Source organism: Dendroctonus ponderosae, unplaced genomic scaffold (assembly GCF_020466585.1).
Source record: "Dendroctonus ponderosae isolate FM_Combo_2020 unplaced genomic scaffold, Dpon_F_20191213v2 Dpon_F_20191213_7, whole genome shotgun sequence".
In the NCBI taxonomy this organism is placed as follows: Eukaryota; Metazoa; Arthropoda; class Insecta; order Coleoptera; family Curculionidae; genus Dendroctonus; species Dendroctonus ponderosae.
Genome location: NW_026018916.1, coordinates 6159879 through 6174903, shown reverse-complemented (window position 1 = coordinate 6174903; position 15025 = coordinate 6159879). Strand labels below are relative to the sequence as shown.

Genomic DNA, 15025 nt, shown 5'->3' with positions numbered 1-15025 from the left:
GTTCCGAATCATTGCAATGAAGCGAGTATTGTAAGATGTTAATTAAAAACACGACATTTTTGGGCCGTTTTAAACGTTTTTTGAACGTTCGCGTTTTTTAATCGGCGATTTCTTCTTTATTACAGACTGAAACGTGTTATAAAGGTATGTTAGGATAGCAAACCACTGAACTCAAAAAACACACTAATAAAATTTCGATTTTTGACCGAAAATTTCAGAGTTCGACGTTGATTTTTTCAAAAAATACAAAGTCTCTCAAAATTTTTTGAATTCCACATCATTTTCATTGCAATGAAGCAAGGAATGTAAGATTTAATTAAAAAACCCACTTGTAGCTTCAAATTCGAATTAATCGACATTTTTGACCGGTTTTAAGCGGTTTTTGATCGTTTACATTTTTTAACCTTCGATATATCTCTTACTACAGACTCAAACACGCTATAAAGGTCTGAAAAAGCACGCAAGCAATCCACTGAACTCAAAAAACATACTAGTGAAATTTTTATTTTTGACAAATATAAAGTTTAAAAATGTGTTGAATTCAACATCATTTTCATTGCAATGAAGCGAGGAATGTAAAACGTCAACTAAAAAACCCGCTTGTAGCTTTAAGTTCGAATTAATCGACATTTTTGGCCCACTTTAAGCTGTTTTTGATCGTTAACATTTTTTAACCAGCGATATCTTCTTTATTACAGTCTGAAACATGTTATAAATGTATGATGGAACTTTTCTTATCTCGCAATGAATCCACTGAACTCAAAAAACAGACAAGTAAAATTTTGATTTTTGACCGAAAATTTCAGAAGGGTTTGGGGTCGATTTTTTCGAAAAATATAAAATCATCAAAATGTTCTGAATCATTGCAATGAAGCGAGTATTGTAAGATGTTAATTAAAAACACGACATTTTTGGGCCATTTTAAGCGTTTTTTAATCGGCGATTTCTTCTTTATTACAGACTGAAACATAGAATTACATTAGAAATTTGTATAATTATGTACTTGAACATACGGACGAGTGGCTGTGATTATTTATTTGGCAGTTTAATCAATAAAAATCGTGTAAAATTCGGCAGATCTGACAGGGTTTGCCTGAAAATTAATACACCCGGATAAATGCTTCTAGTAGTCGCTTCTTCAGTTAGTAGAAAGTGCACCGATGTGAAAACTATCCATCTATCTTTTTTCAATAAAAGTGAAAAAAGTGAAACTCAGGCAGGCCTGCCATTAGCCGATTTTGCCCAAATAATGCGGCCCTTAAACGAATGCATAAAAATATTTTCTTGGAGCAAAAGGCAATTTCAAGTCCCGTCATAGGATGCCGCGACCTTGTAGCGTCGCAGCGCATTTTGAAAGCGAAAGTGCACGTGCCGTCGCGCCGCCACGTGAGAAAGGTTAGGGTCGTAACGAGCCGAAAGAAATTCTCCACGCTTTTTTGCCGTCGCCTCTTCCTCCAGGCTGTTGCCATTCGGGCCCCATTTCTTGGCGAGTTGCCCAGTAAAGCCGACAGCTCCGGCTTGAATAAAACTCCGCAAAGTTTCCACATTTATTTTATTCTCAGGCTTATTGCGCCCAGAAACCTCTATAAGGTGAAACTTGTTCCTAATTCGGTCGTACCTGGTAATTGGCAGGCACGCTAAAGTGGCACCAAAAAATCGGCAAATTAAGCGCAACAATGACTAAAGACTTGTGTGTTCCATTGGACGCACCCACACAAACGGCGCCGCTTTAAATAAAATGCCCACATTAGAGATTTATAGCTCAAACACGATAAATATTCAATAAAGAAGTTTCCAACAGACAATGGGAAATGAAGAATTTTGAAAATTCGCATACTCAGAAATGTATTAAGCACAAAGCACAATTAATCGAAATATCTTAGAGTTTAACAAATCTGCCATTATAACTATTCTTTAAAAACGTTCAAATTTTGTCTCTCTACTTGTAATTAATTAATTTTCAAAACTTATTCAGCGACTAATTAGTCTTCATATTCAAATGAAATTCGCTCTGATTCGTTTCAAAGTCAAACAAACTTAACCATCGGTGAAGTACACACAAAAAATCTAATGAGTTCGCATTGCTCTTGATAGAGAAAAAGAGTGTCAGGAAAAACTACGTTTTATGCATTACAGATGATCAAATTAACTGCATTGCTAACCCTGTAGTGGCCGCTTAAACCAAAGCCATGAACAGAATTAATAAACATTAGCATCCATTTCCTCCATCATTTCCCTCCTGTTGAACGCCAGATTTTTTTCGAACTTCTAAACAGCATTTATGGTTTCCAACACTCCTGCTGTAGCTCTCTCATCGACTTAACAAAGACAGAAATAGAGCCCCGTAATGAGATAAAAAATATGCTAATTAAATATGATTAATGGAGATAATTAAGCGAACCGAATCATGGAAATTTCGGTCGGGCGGCTTAATGATTTTTCAGCTAATGATTTAGTCGGCGGAGTACGACACAAAGTATTGAATTTTGTTTCTTTGCCGCGTCACGGATGTAGGAAGTCGATGAATAACACCGATTAAAATAGAAATAATTCACTGTGTTTCATGCAATTGACCGTCTCATTATGGCACGTTTATAACTCATGGGAAAGTTGATTCGGATAATTCAGAATAAAACCGAAAATTTAACTCTGATGTAAATAATAGTTCATTAATATTTATAAGAAATAGAGACAAATTGTTTTCCACCAGTTTCAAACACAAATCTTGTACACACAATAAAAACTTTCAAAACAGCTTAAAATTCAGTCAAAACCATTCGACTCCGTTTGGCCAGTTTAAAAGAAACAAATCCCCACTTTCAATGCAATTGTTATACAAAATTTCCACAGAAAATTAAAAGGTTGATCCTTCCAGTTAATGAAATATTCATAATCCACTTCAGCATACTAATGGCATACCTTTCAAATGCTCTAGAAACAAACACTTCGGCTGAAATATTCAGTCTCGTTTTCTGATTTCACTTGGGCATTACACGATCAACGCAAATTCATTTACAGTGATTACCTTTTATCTACTTTCACGATACGTTTGATCAAATTAGATGATTTTAACGACATAAACAACCGGGCAAATAAGGAAATTATAATTACGAACGAGTCGCTTCGTTCTCGCAGGATTATCATTACATAGCCAGTATCTAATTACTCTGCATTTTCCGGGGGCAAAAATCGGGTGTAACAATGCGTGACATTAGCAAATTTATGAATGCTAGCAGATAATCCGTATTATTAATGCGGCAATATGTTTAAGGAAAGCACAATATCCATAAAGCTTTAATAAAAATACAGGAAGTCATTTGGTTTTCATTTGCAGTCTCTTCAACACAATACAGTGTAAGATGACCTAAAGTCGTTTGTTGATGTTTGGAACGGTAGTTTTTTCATAAATAAAACAGTTTTCTGAGTTTTTGCTGGTTGTCGTAGCTCGATTTTCAATGACTTCCTGAATGGCAAGTCATCCGATTTACCAAGATGCTAATCAAAATTAATAATCCAGCTCAATCAGTTAAGGCCTTTTATGACCAAGCGATTGTTAAAAATGCTGCGATGTAATTATTTCAGAAATTAATTTTTCTCATTACTTTCCCACTTTCAGCTTAAGCATTTCGTTTCATAAATGGATTTCAAAACAAAACTTGTCCTGGAAAATAGAAATCTATAGTGGCATACAAAGATCTCATTAACATTGCGTGCTTCTTTCAATGCAATATTTTCAGAAACGATTTAAACTACGTCTCAAGTACATACTCATACAAGTCGAAGTTTGGGAAGGAACATCAGGCTTACATGTTTTGTATCAAAATAACTACCTAAAAATATTTAAAAAAAACAGATGGAAAATTGTCCTGTTGTAAAACAAGTAAAGGCGATTTCAATTTAACTATATTTATAGACAGAGTGATCATCAGTGGAGCAAACTATTACTATAAATTCTACGATCATAAATAATAGCCTGGCAAGCGGACAAAAGAAAGTTTGAAAATGCCTTGTTGCACAAATTTGGGTTGAAATTTATAATATATCTGAAATGTGTAGAATCGGTTAAAATGAAACTATTTAAATTTGATAATTCAATCCTAAATAGACAATTTTTGAAAAACACCGTTCAAACCGTTTTAATGTTTTTAATCGAAAACAGAGCATCCCGACTAAAAATGTCAAAATATTAATTGTCTGTAAATACAGTAAATATTTTTCTAAAATATATAAAATAAACCATCGGAGAACTGCAAGGTACTTTTTTTAACTTGAAGACCTCACACGATTCTCTCATAAAAACGGTGTCAATGTTATTTGTAGAAACATAACTTTTAATAACTTTCGACCTACTCGTTTCGTCTGAATTGATACATTTGGAAATTTACATAAATCTTTAACAGTAAAAATTTTCGGAACAAAGCATTTGATACTTTTATCGAAAGATTTATTTGCTTTCCTAACTGTATTTTAATCGCAAAAAGTGTAAAGTAAACGCGCTTTCTAACGGAAATCAGGAGACTGAAGACAATTAATAAAAATTAATTGAGCGACCAATTTGAAAAATAAAATTTAATTTAAGTTTATATAAAGACGAATATTAAAAAGGTAGACAACAATTTTAAACCAAAATCTACTATAGGTTGTACTACGTAATATGAATCATGGCTGATAAATTTTATTAATTAGCCCTAAAAGAAAAAAGTCACTTCAAAGGCATGAACGCAAAAAACTCAGTCAATTCTTCAATTTAAATCCATCTATTCCACATGGGAATTCCAACAAATAATCCCCTTATCCTCAAACAAAGCGATGTTCAACAGTTAACATTCTTCCCAATGATAGCGACTTTTTCGAAGCGAAACAGGGCAAAAAGTTGAAAATAAAAAGTGGCGCGAGACCGCTGTCAACTCCGATATTAAGTATGAGCTAAAGCGAAAGATCGAGATAATCCTCGACTTGAAAAGCTATGAAAGTGCGCTTCGCACCTCCGAACGTTCGGGCAAAGAGGGCAAAGAAAACCGACCGGGATCAGCTAGCTTTTAGGAGGTGAGAGAAGGAGAGTCGGGTAATTTAGCGTTGTAATAGAGAGCAGAAGACTTCATTTATTTTTACCTGATGATGAGGGATTTCAGCTGGGTTTCGCGGCCAGAAAGGGATTTTCGTGCTGGTTTCATATCAATGAAAATTTATGAATTAATAGAGCCGTTTGTGAATTATTACTGAGGCTAATTTGTATCGAATGGCATTGGCAAGTATTTGATACCCAGGCAAAAAGCGATAATTTCGTCTAAATAAAATGTGCCAGCTAAAGTAATGCCGGCCGCGAGTTCCTATAATAGGCCCCTAGTTTTCCCCTTCATTGGATTTTCCTTGAAATCGGCGTTTTAGCGATTCGAGCCAACTTTTCTTCGAGGAATTTTATTTGATAAACTTCCCGTAAGTCCATTTGCGGTTTGTCTTTTAAATTCTTCCAAACAATTTGCCGCGCGAACGTTAACGCAAATAAAACCAACAAATTTAATTAATTTAACAAGCAAGTCACAAATTATTGAAATACATTCGGGCTTTCAAACTTTGAGCTTAGGAGCGTCAATTTTAACAATTCTGGGATCGAAATGAGAGATTGGATTTTTACAAATAAATTAAATGACAATGACCGAAAAAACAAACAACAGGATTTAGCATACATTTAATGTGGAATGAATGTAATTCTCGATAGATATGACGAGCCTGGGAACTATCAAATGAAACTAAATACCTCGAAATATTAACTGTATTAATATTAAACACGTTAACCATGATGTAACCACGTCCGAAACCAGCAGCACTCCCATAATTTAGATTGCGCCTCAAATATATTCTTCTCACTTTTTCTTACAATAATACAGGCAATAAACAAGCCCGCTTGCAATAAACATAATTACAAAATAACATTATTCGAATCTGAATTGTATACAAAGTGTTCTAAATAAAGAATGATTCATTATTGTAATATTAAAGGCGTTAGCTACGTTTGTTTCGCTTGCTTCTCATCAGTTTTGGCTTTTAGTATTAGAACTGTACCTAATTTATTTAAAATTACAACAATTGTCAAAGCAAAAAGTATTTTTGCATTTTAATAATAATGTTCCAAAGTAATTAATTATTAATTAATAACTGGGTCAGAATAAATATTTTCATTGGATATTAACATAAATATAGCAACAAATGATTTTTTAACATGCCCGTCTGATTTTAGGTCTAAATCGTACCGATTCGAAATTAGTTCTATTTTATTTGCAAGAATGAACTTCTACTGGAAGAATGCAGTGTGCAATCGTGCTGAAAATTGGACATTTATATGTCTATCTGTTCTATCTATAATGTATGTTATGCGATTTTTATCATTAACCTTCTAAGTTGGAGATTATTAAAATGTCTTTGCGGGAAGCTGGATGGCGTTTTCTACGAGCTAAAATTTGTTATTAATGTGTAAAAATTAGTTGCATAAATGTTTAATGAAACGTGTTAGGAAAACTTCTAAAACACAAAACTTAATTGAAAATAAATAAATTTTTGAAGAAGTGATTGAATGAACAAGATATATATTTTTGGCAAATATGATTGAAATTCAAGCTTAGAAATCTTAAAATTTTCAAAGCGAAACTGTTCAAGATTCCGACTGCATACGTTCTGAAGGATCTGATTGTTGATTTATATACTCTGAAATTACTGTTTATGTTGAGGTATTGTTTTTCCAAACAATGTCTCTTAGGCATCCTGAAATTCGAGACTCTTTTATAGTTTTATAGTTTGATCTCTAACTTCACTCTGCAGATTTCCATTCAGCTCCTAAATATTTGAAGTGATTTACTTGTTCTAAAATGTTCTGGTCAATCTCCAGTTTGCATGTTGTTGGCTTTCTTGATGTTACGACACATTTGGTTTTGTCTGTATTAATGGCCATATTTAGTTGTTTTGCTGATTGATTGAAGGAGTGAATTAGTCTCTGATCGTCTTCCCATCTTGTATCCTTTCTTTGGGTAGATTTCCGACCATTTTGTCCATAAACATGTGGACACCACCAAGTGAGTCGCCTTGCGAGTTTGCACTTTTCTCACAACCAAAATAGCATCAATCGTAGGCCCATTTTTTCGAAAACCTTGTTCTTCGCGGGTTTCTACACCCTCCTAGTGAAGACTTTGAGGATGCTGTTGAGAAGCCACGATACCCGGGATTTTATCCTTATTCTTTTTAAATATAAGTATCGTTATGCTGCTTTTCCAATGATTTGGTAGTTGCTTCTGAAGAGAGTTAATGTTTCTTTTTGTAGGTTGTCTCCTCGGAATTTCAACATTTTGTTTGTTATCTCGTCGGATCCTGATTTTTTCTGATTTTTAAGATGCTTCAAGATGTATTCTTTAGTATGTCAATTTGATGTCGTGGCCTTCTTCTATTAATTGTTGGTCAATTTCCAGGCGTGATCTATTAAAAATAACTATGAAACTCTATCCTCAAGAAAGATCCAAATCCATAATGGGTCGCCCTATGCAAAGCACACATTTTAACAATTTATTAACAATCATTATGTAAAACAGAGGATTGCTTCTTAAGAATACTTAATCCAAAATTGTGTTTTAATTGACCGTAACCAAAATAGCGAGTTAGTTTTATTCAAAGAGAATAAACTGGGTCACGACTGATTTAACCCGATAACTGTGAAGTAAACCGATCCATTCTACAGTGTTATGGTTATTGTTGTATGCTAATTTGGATTACGTACTTTCTTTGATTGTCGTTAACAATGTTGACATAATTTCAACTTAACTAGGGTTAAGTAGGATAAATTGGGAATGAATAAAATTGCTTGAACAGCTTTGGCGCGATAGGAAAGAATTAGCCAACTACTTAGTATATCATAATATGCAAAAAAGTCTAATGTGCTTTCGAGCTCAAGCAGTAGCTTGAGTTAAGTTAATCGAAATGGCAAGCAAATAATCCGTTAAGCCCATTGCGGTTTTCGATATTTGCCAAATATTGGCATGTGAGCGTGCATAATATTTGCTATCAGCAGACACTTTAAATAGCTATTATTTCCCTTTTAACTCCATTATTTATGCAAAATTTCCTCTAATACACGATTTATACCGTAGCGTTCGCGCATAATTATTTACGATTTGTTTTGATATTATATTTATCGTTAACAGCTTGAAATCGCGAATTTGATCGTTGTTAACAAGTCGGCTATTATGACTTTCAATGTTACCCAAATCAATTATTTTAGGTTGGCTAAAATGGTGGTTTTAATTACATACCGAATTTTGACTGAATGGTGTATTTAGAGCAATGAAAAAAAAACATTAAGCAACCAATCGGTTACGCAAAAAATGTATGCCGATTATACGGTTTGCATTAGTCGAAAACTATCCCCTAATGCACAAATGGTGCGAACCGGTTATTAGTTTCAAATTATATTTAGACATTAGACCACTTATATAATAAATTGAACAAATTTGTTAACAGCCTGTTCCGCGTTAAAGCATTAGCAAGAAATTAACGAAACAAACTCTACATTATTATAACAAATTTGACTAATAAATCGCTGAGGGAAAATTGAACAGGTTGCCCAGTCGATTTGAGTCCCAAATAATATGTTAAATTACATGCATATATTCGGTTTCACTTGTGCTTCGTAAATAGATAATATTTAGCTTTGCGTGCCATGCACGCTATAAATGGATTTGGTTTGTTCCAGCGCGATCTTTAAGAGATTTTTTTTAATTAATTTACTAGCGATTTACTCAAACTGAGGATTAACTTAGACCAATGTAGCTTGGACGATAGACATAACAAAACCAGAAAAACTGTTTACACTACTTACTTTTGAAATACAAATTCATGACGAATAATCTAAATATAAATCCCAAAAATGTTTTAATTCCTCCAATAATTCGTCTGTTTCATTAACGTTAACAGCTCGGTTAATAATAAGACTTGATTCATGGAAAATTGTGCAAATTGCCATGTCATAATCAGATGTTATTCTTAAATTGACCGCAATTACTTTACTGTGTCATGTTTCCTATAATACTGGGACAGTTAACATTGTCACAATATATGCAATAATTAGGTGGTTTACCTTAGTTGGATAAAGTGTTTGGTAAATGAAGTAGATATTTAAGCAAACCAGACTTTTTGAGTGTAAACAGTATTTGAAATTTCTTGAAGATTTTTCTTATATACCATACAAGATTAGTGGCGTCAACTGTGCGGGACTCATGAGTACGAATAATTGAAGTGCAATTATTTTGCTTTTAATGTGGAGCAAAAATGCTGGAGCATAATCGTCCTCTTCGCCCTTGCCTATTTTCCGCCTGTTCCTTTCTTCATCAATTAATTCTTTTTGCTTTTCTATTTGCTCGGGTTGTGCCTACTCCACTTAAGGAATGGTGACATGCTGTTGCAACCACTTTTTCCAGAGTTCATTACTTGTATTCTTTATTTTCAACGCCCATTCTTTAACAGGTTCTGTTTGGTGTATTTCTTATAATTTCGCTAATTTCTCTGATCAAGAGTGTTTTCCGATAATTATCCTTTTATTTCTTCGGTAATAATTTCGTTTTTTCGTTAGCACACTGTGTCATATTTTTACAGATTCTGGCATTAGTTTAAATTGTATATGAATTGAACCAAATTGTGTGACTTATACATACATATCCTCTTTTCTTTCAGCTCTTTCTGTGCTGACTTCTCGGTCCTTCATTCTGCATGGCCGCAAATACTGCATCTTTCCTATTCTTTCAGAATGAAAAATTAAACAATCTCCCTGTGATATAGATTTATCCATTGTCTGCTTAGCCGGAGCTTTCTTGGCAGTTTGCATGTTTTCTTTGGCTTTAAAGGGTTATTTGTAACTTTTTCAGTCTCACACAGGGGAAGTGAAGCAGATCATACAATTGTAAACTAACAAAAATCCTTTCGAGATTGAAAACACTATGCAAATTTGCTAATTAAATCGATTTTTCTGTTCTTAGGCTAATCACCAAAACTGAATCCGGTTAAAATATCTATCATTCTTTCACCGACACCGCGTTGTTGTAATGACTTTCGTAGTGAGTTTCTCTATATTTTTCTAATATTTTTTTTCGTCTAGTAATCACTGCTGATTAAGAATGCTTTTCTGGAGGACTGTTAGCCAAGGTAATAATCTAGTTAAATTTAAACAATCTACTGCGAAAAAATCCAGAACCACTGCAAATACAAAATACAACGTTTTGCAAACTTTGCAAACCTTTGTTCATATGAAATGTCTTACTTTAGATTGAGCAATTCGGACATTTCAGGATTTCCTTTATTACACTTTGGCAAAAAACTGCCTCAAGAAATATTTCTGGATTCCTGGACCATCACTGATAAGATAAGCGTGCACTTAAAAGAGTTGCATATTAATGAAGCGAGTTGATTTTTTCCTTAGACAACCACACCGAAACCATAATTCAAAGATGTGTTGAAGCGCTAGGCAACTATAAAAAAATAGAACTCAGTTGCGTCACTTGCCATCAAGATAAATCGGCTTAGCACTTAAAACACCTCGGTATAACAATCAAATTACGGCGTCAAATTTTCCCAGTCATCTTTTTTAATGTGTTAACACGGAGGATAACAATTAAAATTACAATCCTTTATTTGAGAGGGCATGGGCAGTTCACCAGTCGAAATTCTTAGCGATTGTCGGAGCCTGCTTTATGTCGTTTATCTAAATGAAATTTCTTCGCTTTCGAAAGTTTCACTACTAAATTGACGAACGATTACAGGTATTTACAGTACAAAGCGATTCATCAAACAATCCGGACGTTTGTTATAAAGAAAACCGGCGATTTCAAGCTTAGATGCTCGATCACCATCCGAAATGTTTCCTTTCGATGTTGCCATCATAACAAACAATACGCTCCAAACAATAATTAATATCACCGATTTGACTAATTACTAAAATAATAAAAATTAATGGTGGCAATATTGCGAAACGCTGCCTGGCACCAAATGGCATATATCAAGATTCCAAACGCCTGATTTATTTAAACAGATAATAATTATTTTTTCGATGATTGTTTATTAGCAAGGAGAGCTATTATTAATTAGTTTTATTGTATCTATAAATAAATATGAAAAATGTGCGTGGGCTAACATTATGACTAATAAATATACCTTTAATGTTTTGACCATACCAACCGACATTCACAGTCTTGGCTTTGTTACGCAATTTTCGTGCGGATTAATTGAATCATTTTAATTCTACATTTTAACATAACGGTAAACGATCAATTACCAAATAAGTAAATTCAGTTGGCAACAATTAGCACAAAGCTGGACTCTGGTTTTCATTCAACAGGCTTTGCGTTGGTGTTAAGCGACTATTTTCTATTAGAGTTAATTTTGAAAAAGATTGACACAAAATGAGAAATTCTAAGTCTGCACTTTAAGAGGATTAATAAAACAGCTCAGACATTAGAAACTAAGTTTCAACTGAATGATCATTACCGTTTAATGTGAACAGTGCAGGAAAATAATTAATAAAATCGTAGAAATGTTCTAAGCAGTAAACTACTTAAGCAAACATAATTTAATTCGGTTATGCCGTAACCGTAATTAGTTTTGGTAATGATATGATCTAATTCCCGCCGTTAATTCAACTTAATACTTTTTCCAATTTCCTCCGCACCTAATTACCCAAAAATTAGAAATCATCATTATTACGTAAACTGGGTAATTACCATGGCGAATCGGTAAATTTGACTGGCCAACTCTAACAAGCGAAAGAAATTTAATTAACTTATTCATAGATTAATCTAAATATATTTATAATTACCAACGAAGGAAAATAATAGATGTTATTTAGCAGTTTCAGACTTTTGAAATCCTTAAAGGTTTAAGTAATGCGGAAGCTAGTTAATGTGCATGAAAAGGATGGTTCAGTTGAGCCAATAAAGATGAGCTGAAATTGAATTCAAATTCTTGTTACATACTGCTTGGTCGCTTAGCAGTACACATTTTCCGGCAGCTATATTTAAATATGATCAAAATCCGCTGGTAATTACCAAGAAACATAATTAAGGCTAAAGATCGTTATCGGCAAACGTCGAAAAACGCGATACGTGCATTATTAAAAATTAGTAAAAGCTAACGTTATTCCAAAATCTTTTCAGAATGAATTTCAACTTGCCGAAAATCTACCGCTGGATAATTATCCAAATCAAGTAATGAGGCATAATTATGGGTGCTTTAATAACGATAAGGACTAGGAAACGCTAGTACTATAACTGGGGTATTACAATAGAAAATCACATTATAATCAATTTAAAACGCATTAATAAAAAGGGCAAGAACTGGGAAACATGCAAAGAAAATGCTCTTAAATAAAGCGAATTTAAACATTTGTATTAATTTTTAATGCAGACTATAGCAGAGCTTTCAGGCTGCCGCTGTTGAAAATTTGCGCATAAATTAGATCCCAAAACATTGACAAACAAGGCTGTATTGAAGCTACAATATTGTCGATCGTTTCTTCAAACAGGCTTTTCGAGGAGCGTAAATGCGAAGAAGGTTCTAAAAAACAGTTCAAATGTAATCAATTTGAAAAATACCATTGATATGTGCTAAAGCACTGAGCTTTTATAAATAGTGCAGAAAACAATCGGCTTTGATTGTAAAATACATTATTTTTACGTGTGAATAGTTGGGCTATAACATAACAAACTGCTCTCTTATTGTCCTACCTAAGTCATATATGCTTTACTTGAACATAGTTCTTGCTCAATAAATTTAGACAAAAACGCTTGTAAACTTTGAAAAAAGTAACATTTACATGCGCTTCTGCACATTCATACACAGAGCTTGAATAGTTTTTAAAGACATTTTTACACGTGAATAGTTGGGCTATAACAAATGCTCTCATGTTCTCCCCCATAAATCCTGTCTGCTTTACATGGGAATTTTATTCAGCTCCAAAATCAAATAATTGGAAGGTTAAAGTCGATTCAGTTGTTTCAGTGGTTGGGAAGTTTATTTTAAAAGATTGCAAGGTTTGCTGCCTATTGATGGTGCTGAGATATCAACAGCCGAGTCAGACAGCACCCCGGACTCAATTTTAGAGCCGTTTCTTCAGGAAAATGAGCAGAATTTGAAAAAGGATATTTAACACTTGACGACTTTAAAACTTGGACTTTTTGACAAATATTTTGTTGAGTTCACAGATACGCTCTTTTGATATCATTCGACTATTCAAAAAATCTGTGCTCGATCGGGTTAAGGCAAGACTACTCGAGGATTTGTGACGCGACGAATATTCGTGCATTTTTCGCCTGCTAAAAGCGGTTGGTACGTGCGAAACAGCTAATGAAAACCAATCTAACATCCTTTTGGTGTAACTTATTAATTAGAGCTCGAAAAAAATATGGTGTAGTCATCTAAAAGGAGTGAACGGTCGCATTAAAGTCCCATTCTGGCCAGTTTAATAAAGTCAGTTTCCTGGAGAAATTGCAAAGTACAATATTTGCAGGTTTGTTCACGCTTAGGCGACATTTTTCTTTCCCTTTTTACACGATGTTGCGCTACTTATTAACAGATTGCAGATAATTTATTTTGTGGCTTCAACGAATTAATCGACTTCAGCTGTACAATAAGAGGGTGATAATACAGGTATGGTCTACCTGAGTGGAAAAGGAGTTATTTCAACTTAGAAACTTTTCCGCTGCCTGAATTTTAAAGGAAAAGCTTTAGAAAAGCGTGTGTGCACATTTTTCAGCCGCAACTCCTCTAATTTTGGACACTTTAGAGCTTCCAATTTTAGCACTATTTAGCGATGTTTTGGATGCATTTTGATAGGCGGACACTTTAACTTTACTTAACAGCTAAGATATCAACAAATCGTCTTACCTGAGTTTCCTAAAGTATTCTGAGCAACAATTGCGTACCAATCTCGGAAATATTCCGCCGTTTTTGATGAATCGACCTCGTTTTTCAAACCAAAACCGCCTGCATGGCAGTTGCTTTCTTCTTCAATAATAAAGTCTCGTTTCACTAGATTTGGATTTGTTTCTCTAATTGTCTGACGTCTCCTCACTCTTTCTATTCTAAATGTTTAACAATTCTTAATGATGGTGCCACTGTCGCTAAATTGAACTGTTTTTCGATCTATTTAACCTTCGGTTAATTATGCTTAAATAGTTAATATATTGTCCGATATGCCCGCGGCATTATTTAACGATGTAACAATGATTTGAAACCGCACTGGCACGCTTTTGCGATTACCTCAACATCCCGACTTGGTAAATTTAATTTTTGCGTTCAACTCAGAGTTTTTAGTCAAACTTAGTCAAACCCGGTATTAAAAGTTGCAATTTAGTAAGCTGTGTCCAAGAAAGACACTGTCGAGTAACCACCGCGAAACACTCGATTCTCGTCAAATGATCGGGTGCAGCACTATTTAATTATCATCGGCAAGATTCGTCTGCAAAAATCATCATCAGTTTGAAAAAAGATTTCGCGCCTTCGCGTATATTTGAAAACATGTGACTATCGCCGTAGCTCGGTGGCTGCTACGCTCTCAATTGGCAAGCCGCGATAAAACAACTAACTGAAACAACTGCCGATCGCCGTCGCGGGCCGCTCTTCGCTTGTTTCGCGACTTACCCCTTGTGGTGCGGGTGGGAAGGGGGTAAGTCGCACCCCCCGAGTTTCCCCCCGCCCCCCTTTATCAGGGCCACGCATGAGCAAGAATTGTAATTAGATTCGAATGTCCAGTTTCGTATTTTAGGTGGCCGATGGGGGGTGGGTTTACAACTGGGGGGAGGTGGACGATTGAGCGGCGGCGACGCGCAGGGGGAGGCTATTTATGAATTATTTGCGGATTTGACTATGCTAAGGAGCGAGGGGAGATGATTGCTTGAACGGTCCGTTCGAGATGTATTCGAATTGCAATTGAGTCATTAACTGAGTGGGATTCAATTATAATCAGCGAACATTTAAAGAGGACGTTTCAAAAAAATCT

At 34.6% G+C, this 15025-nt stretch overlaps 2 protein-coding genes across 4 annotated transcripts in view; both read right to left on the bottom strand.

The window, feature by feature from the left end:
- Positions 1-14642, bottom strand: part of LOC109539734 (POU domain, class 6, transcription factor 1) — a 68890-nt gene extending 54248 nt beyond the window's left edge. For 2 of the 3 annotated variants that reach the window (XM_048668092.1, XM_048668093.1), the window contains exon 1: positions 13912-14642. The gene's annotated coding sequence lies outside the window, so the exon portion shown is untranslated. The remainder of the gene's footprint in view (positions 1-13911) is intronic. The other variant, XM_048668091.1, reaches the window with a different exon arrangement.
- LOC109539735 (cystinosin homolog) overlaps positions 1-15025 on the bottom strand; it is an 84514-nt gene that overhangs the window by 62387 nt on the left and 7102 nt on the right. The window lies entirely within an intron of this gene.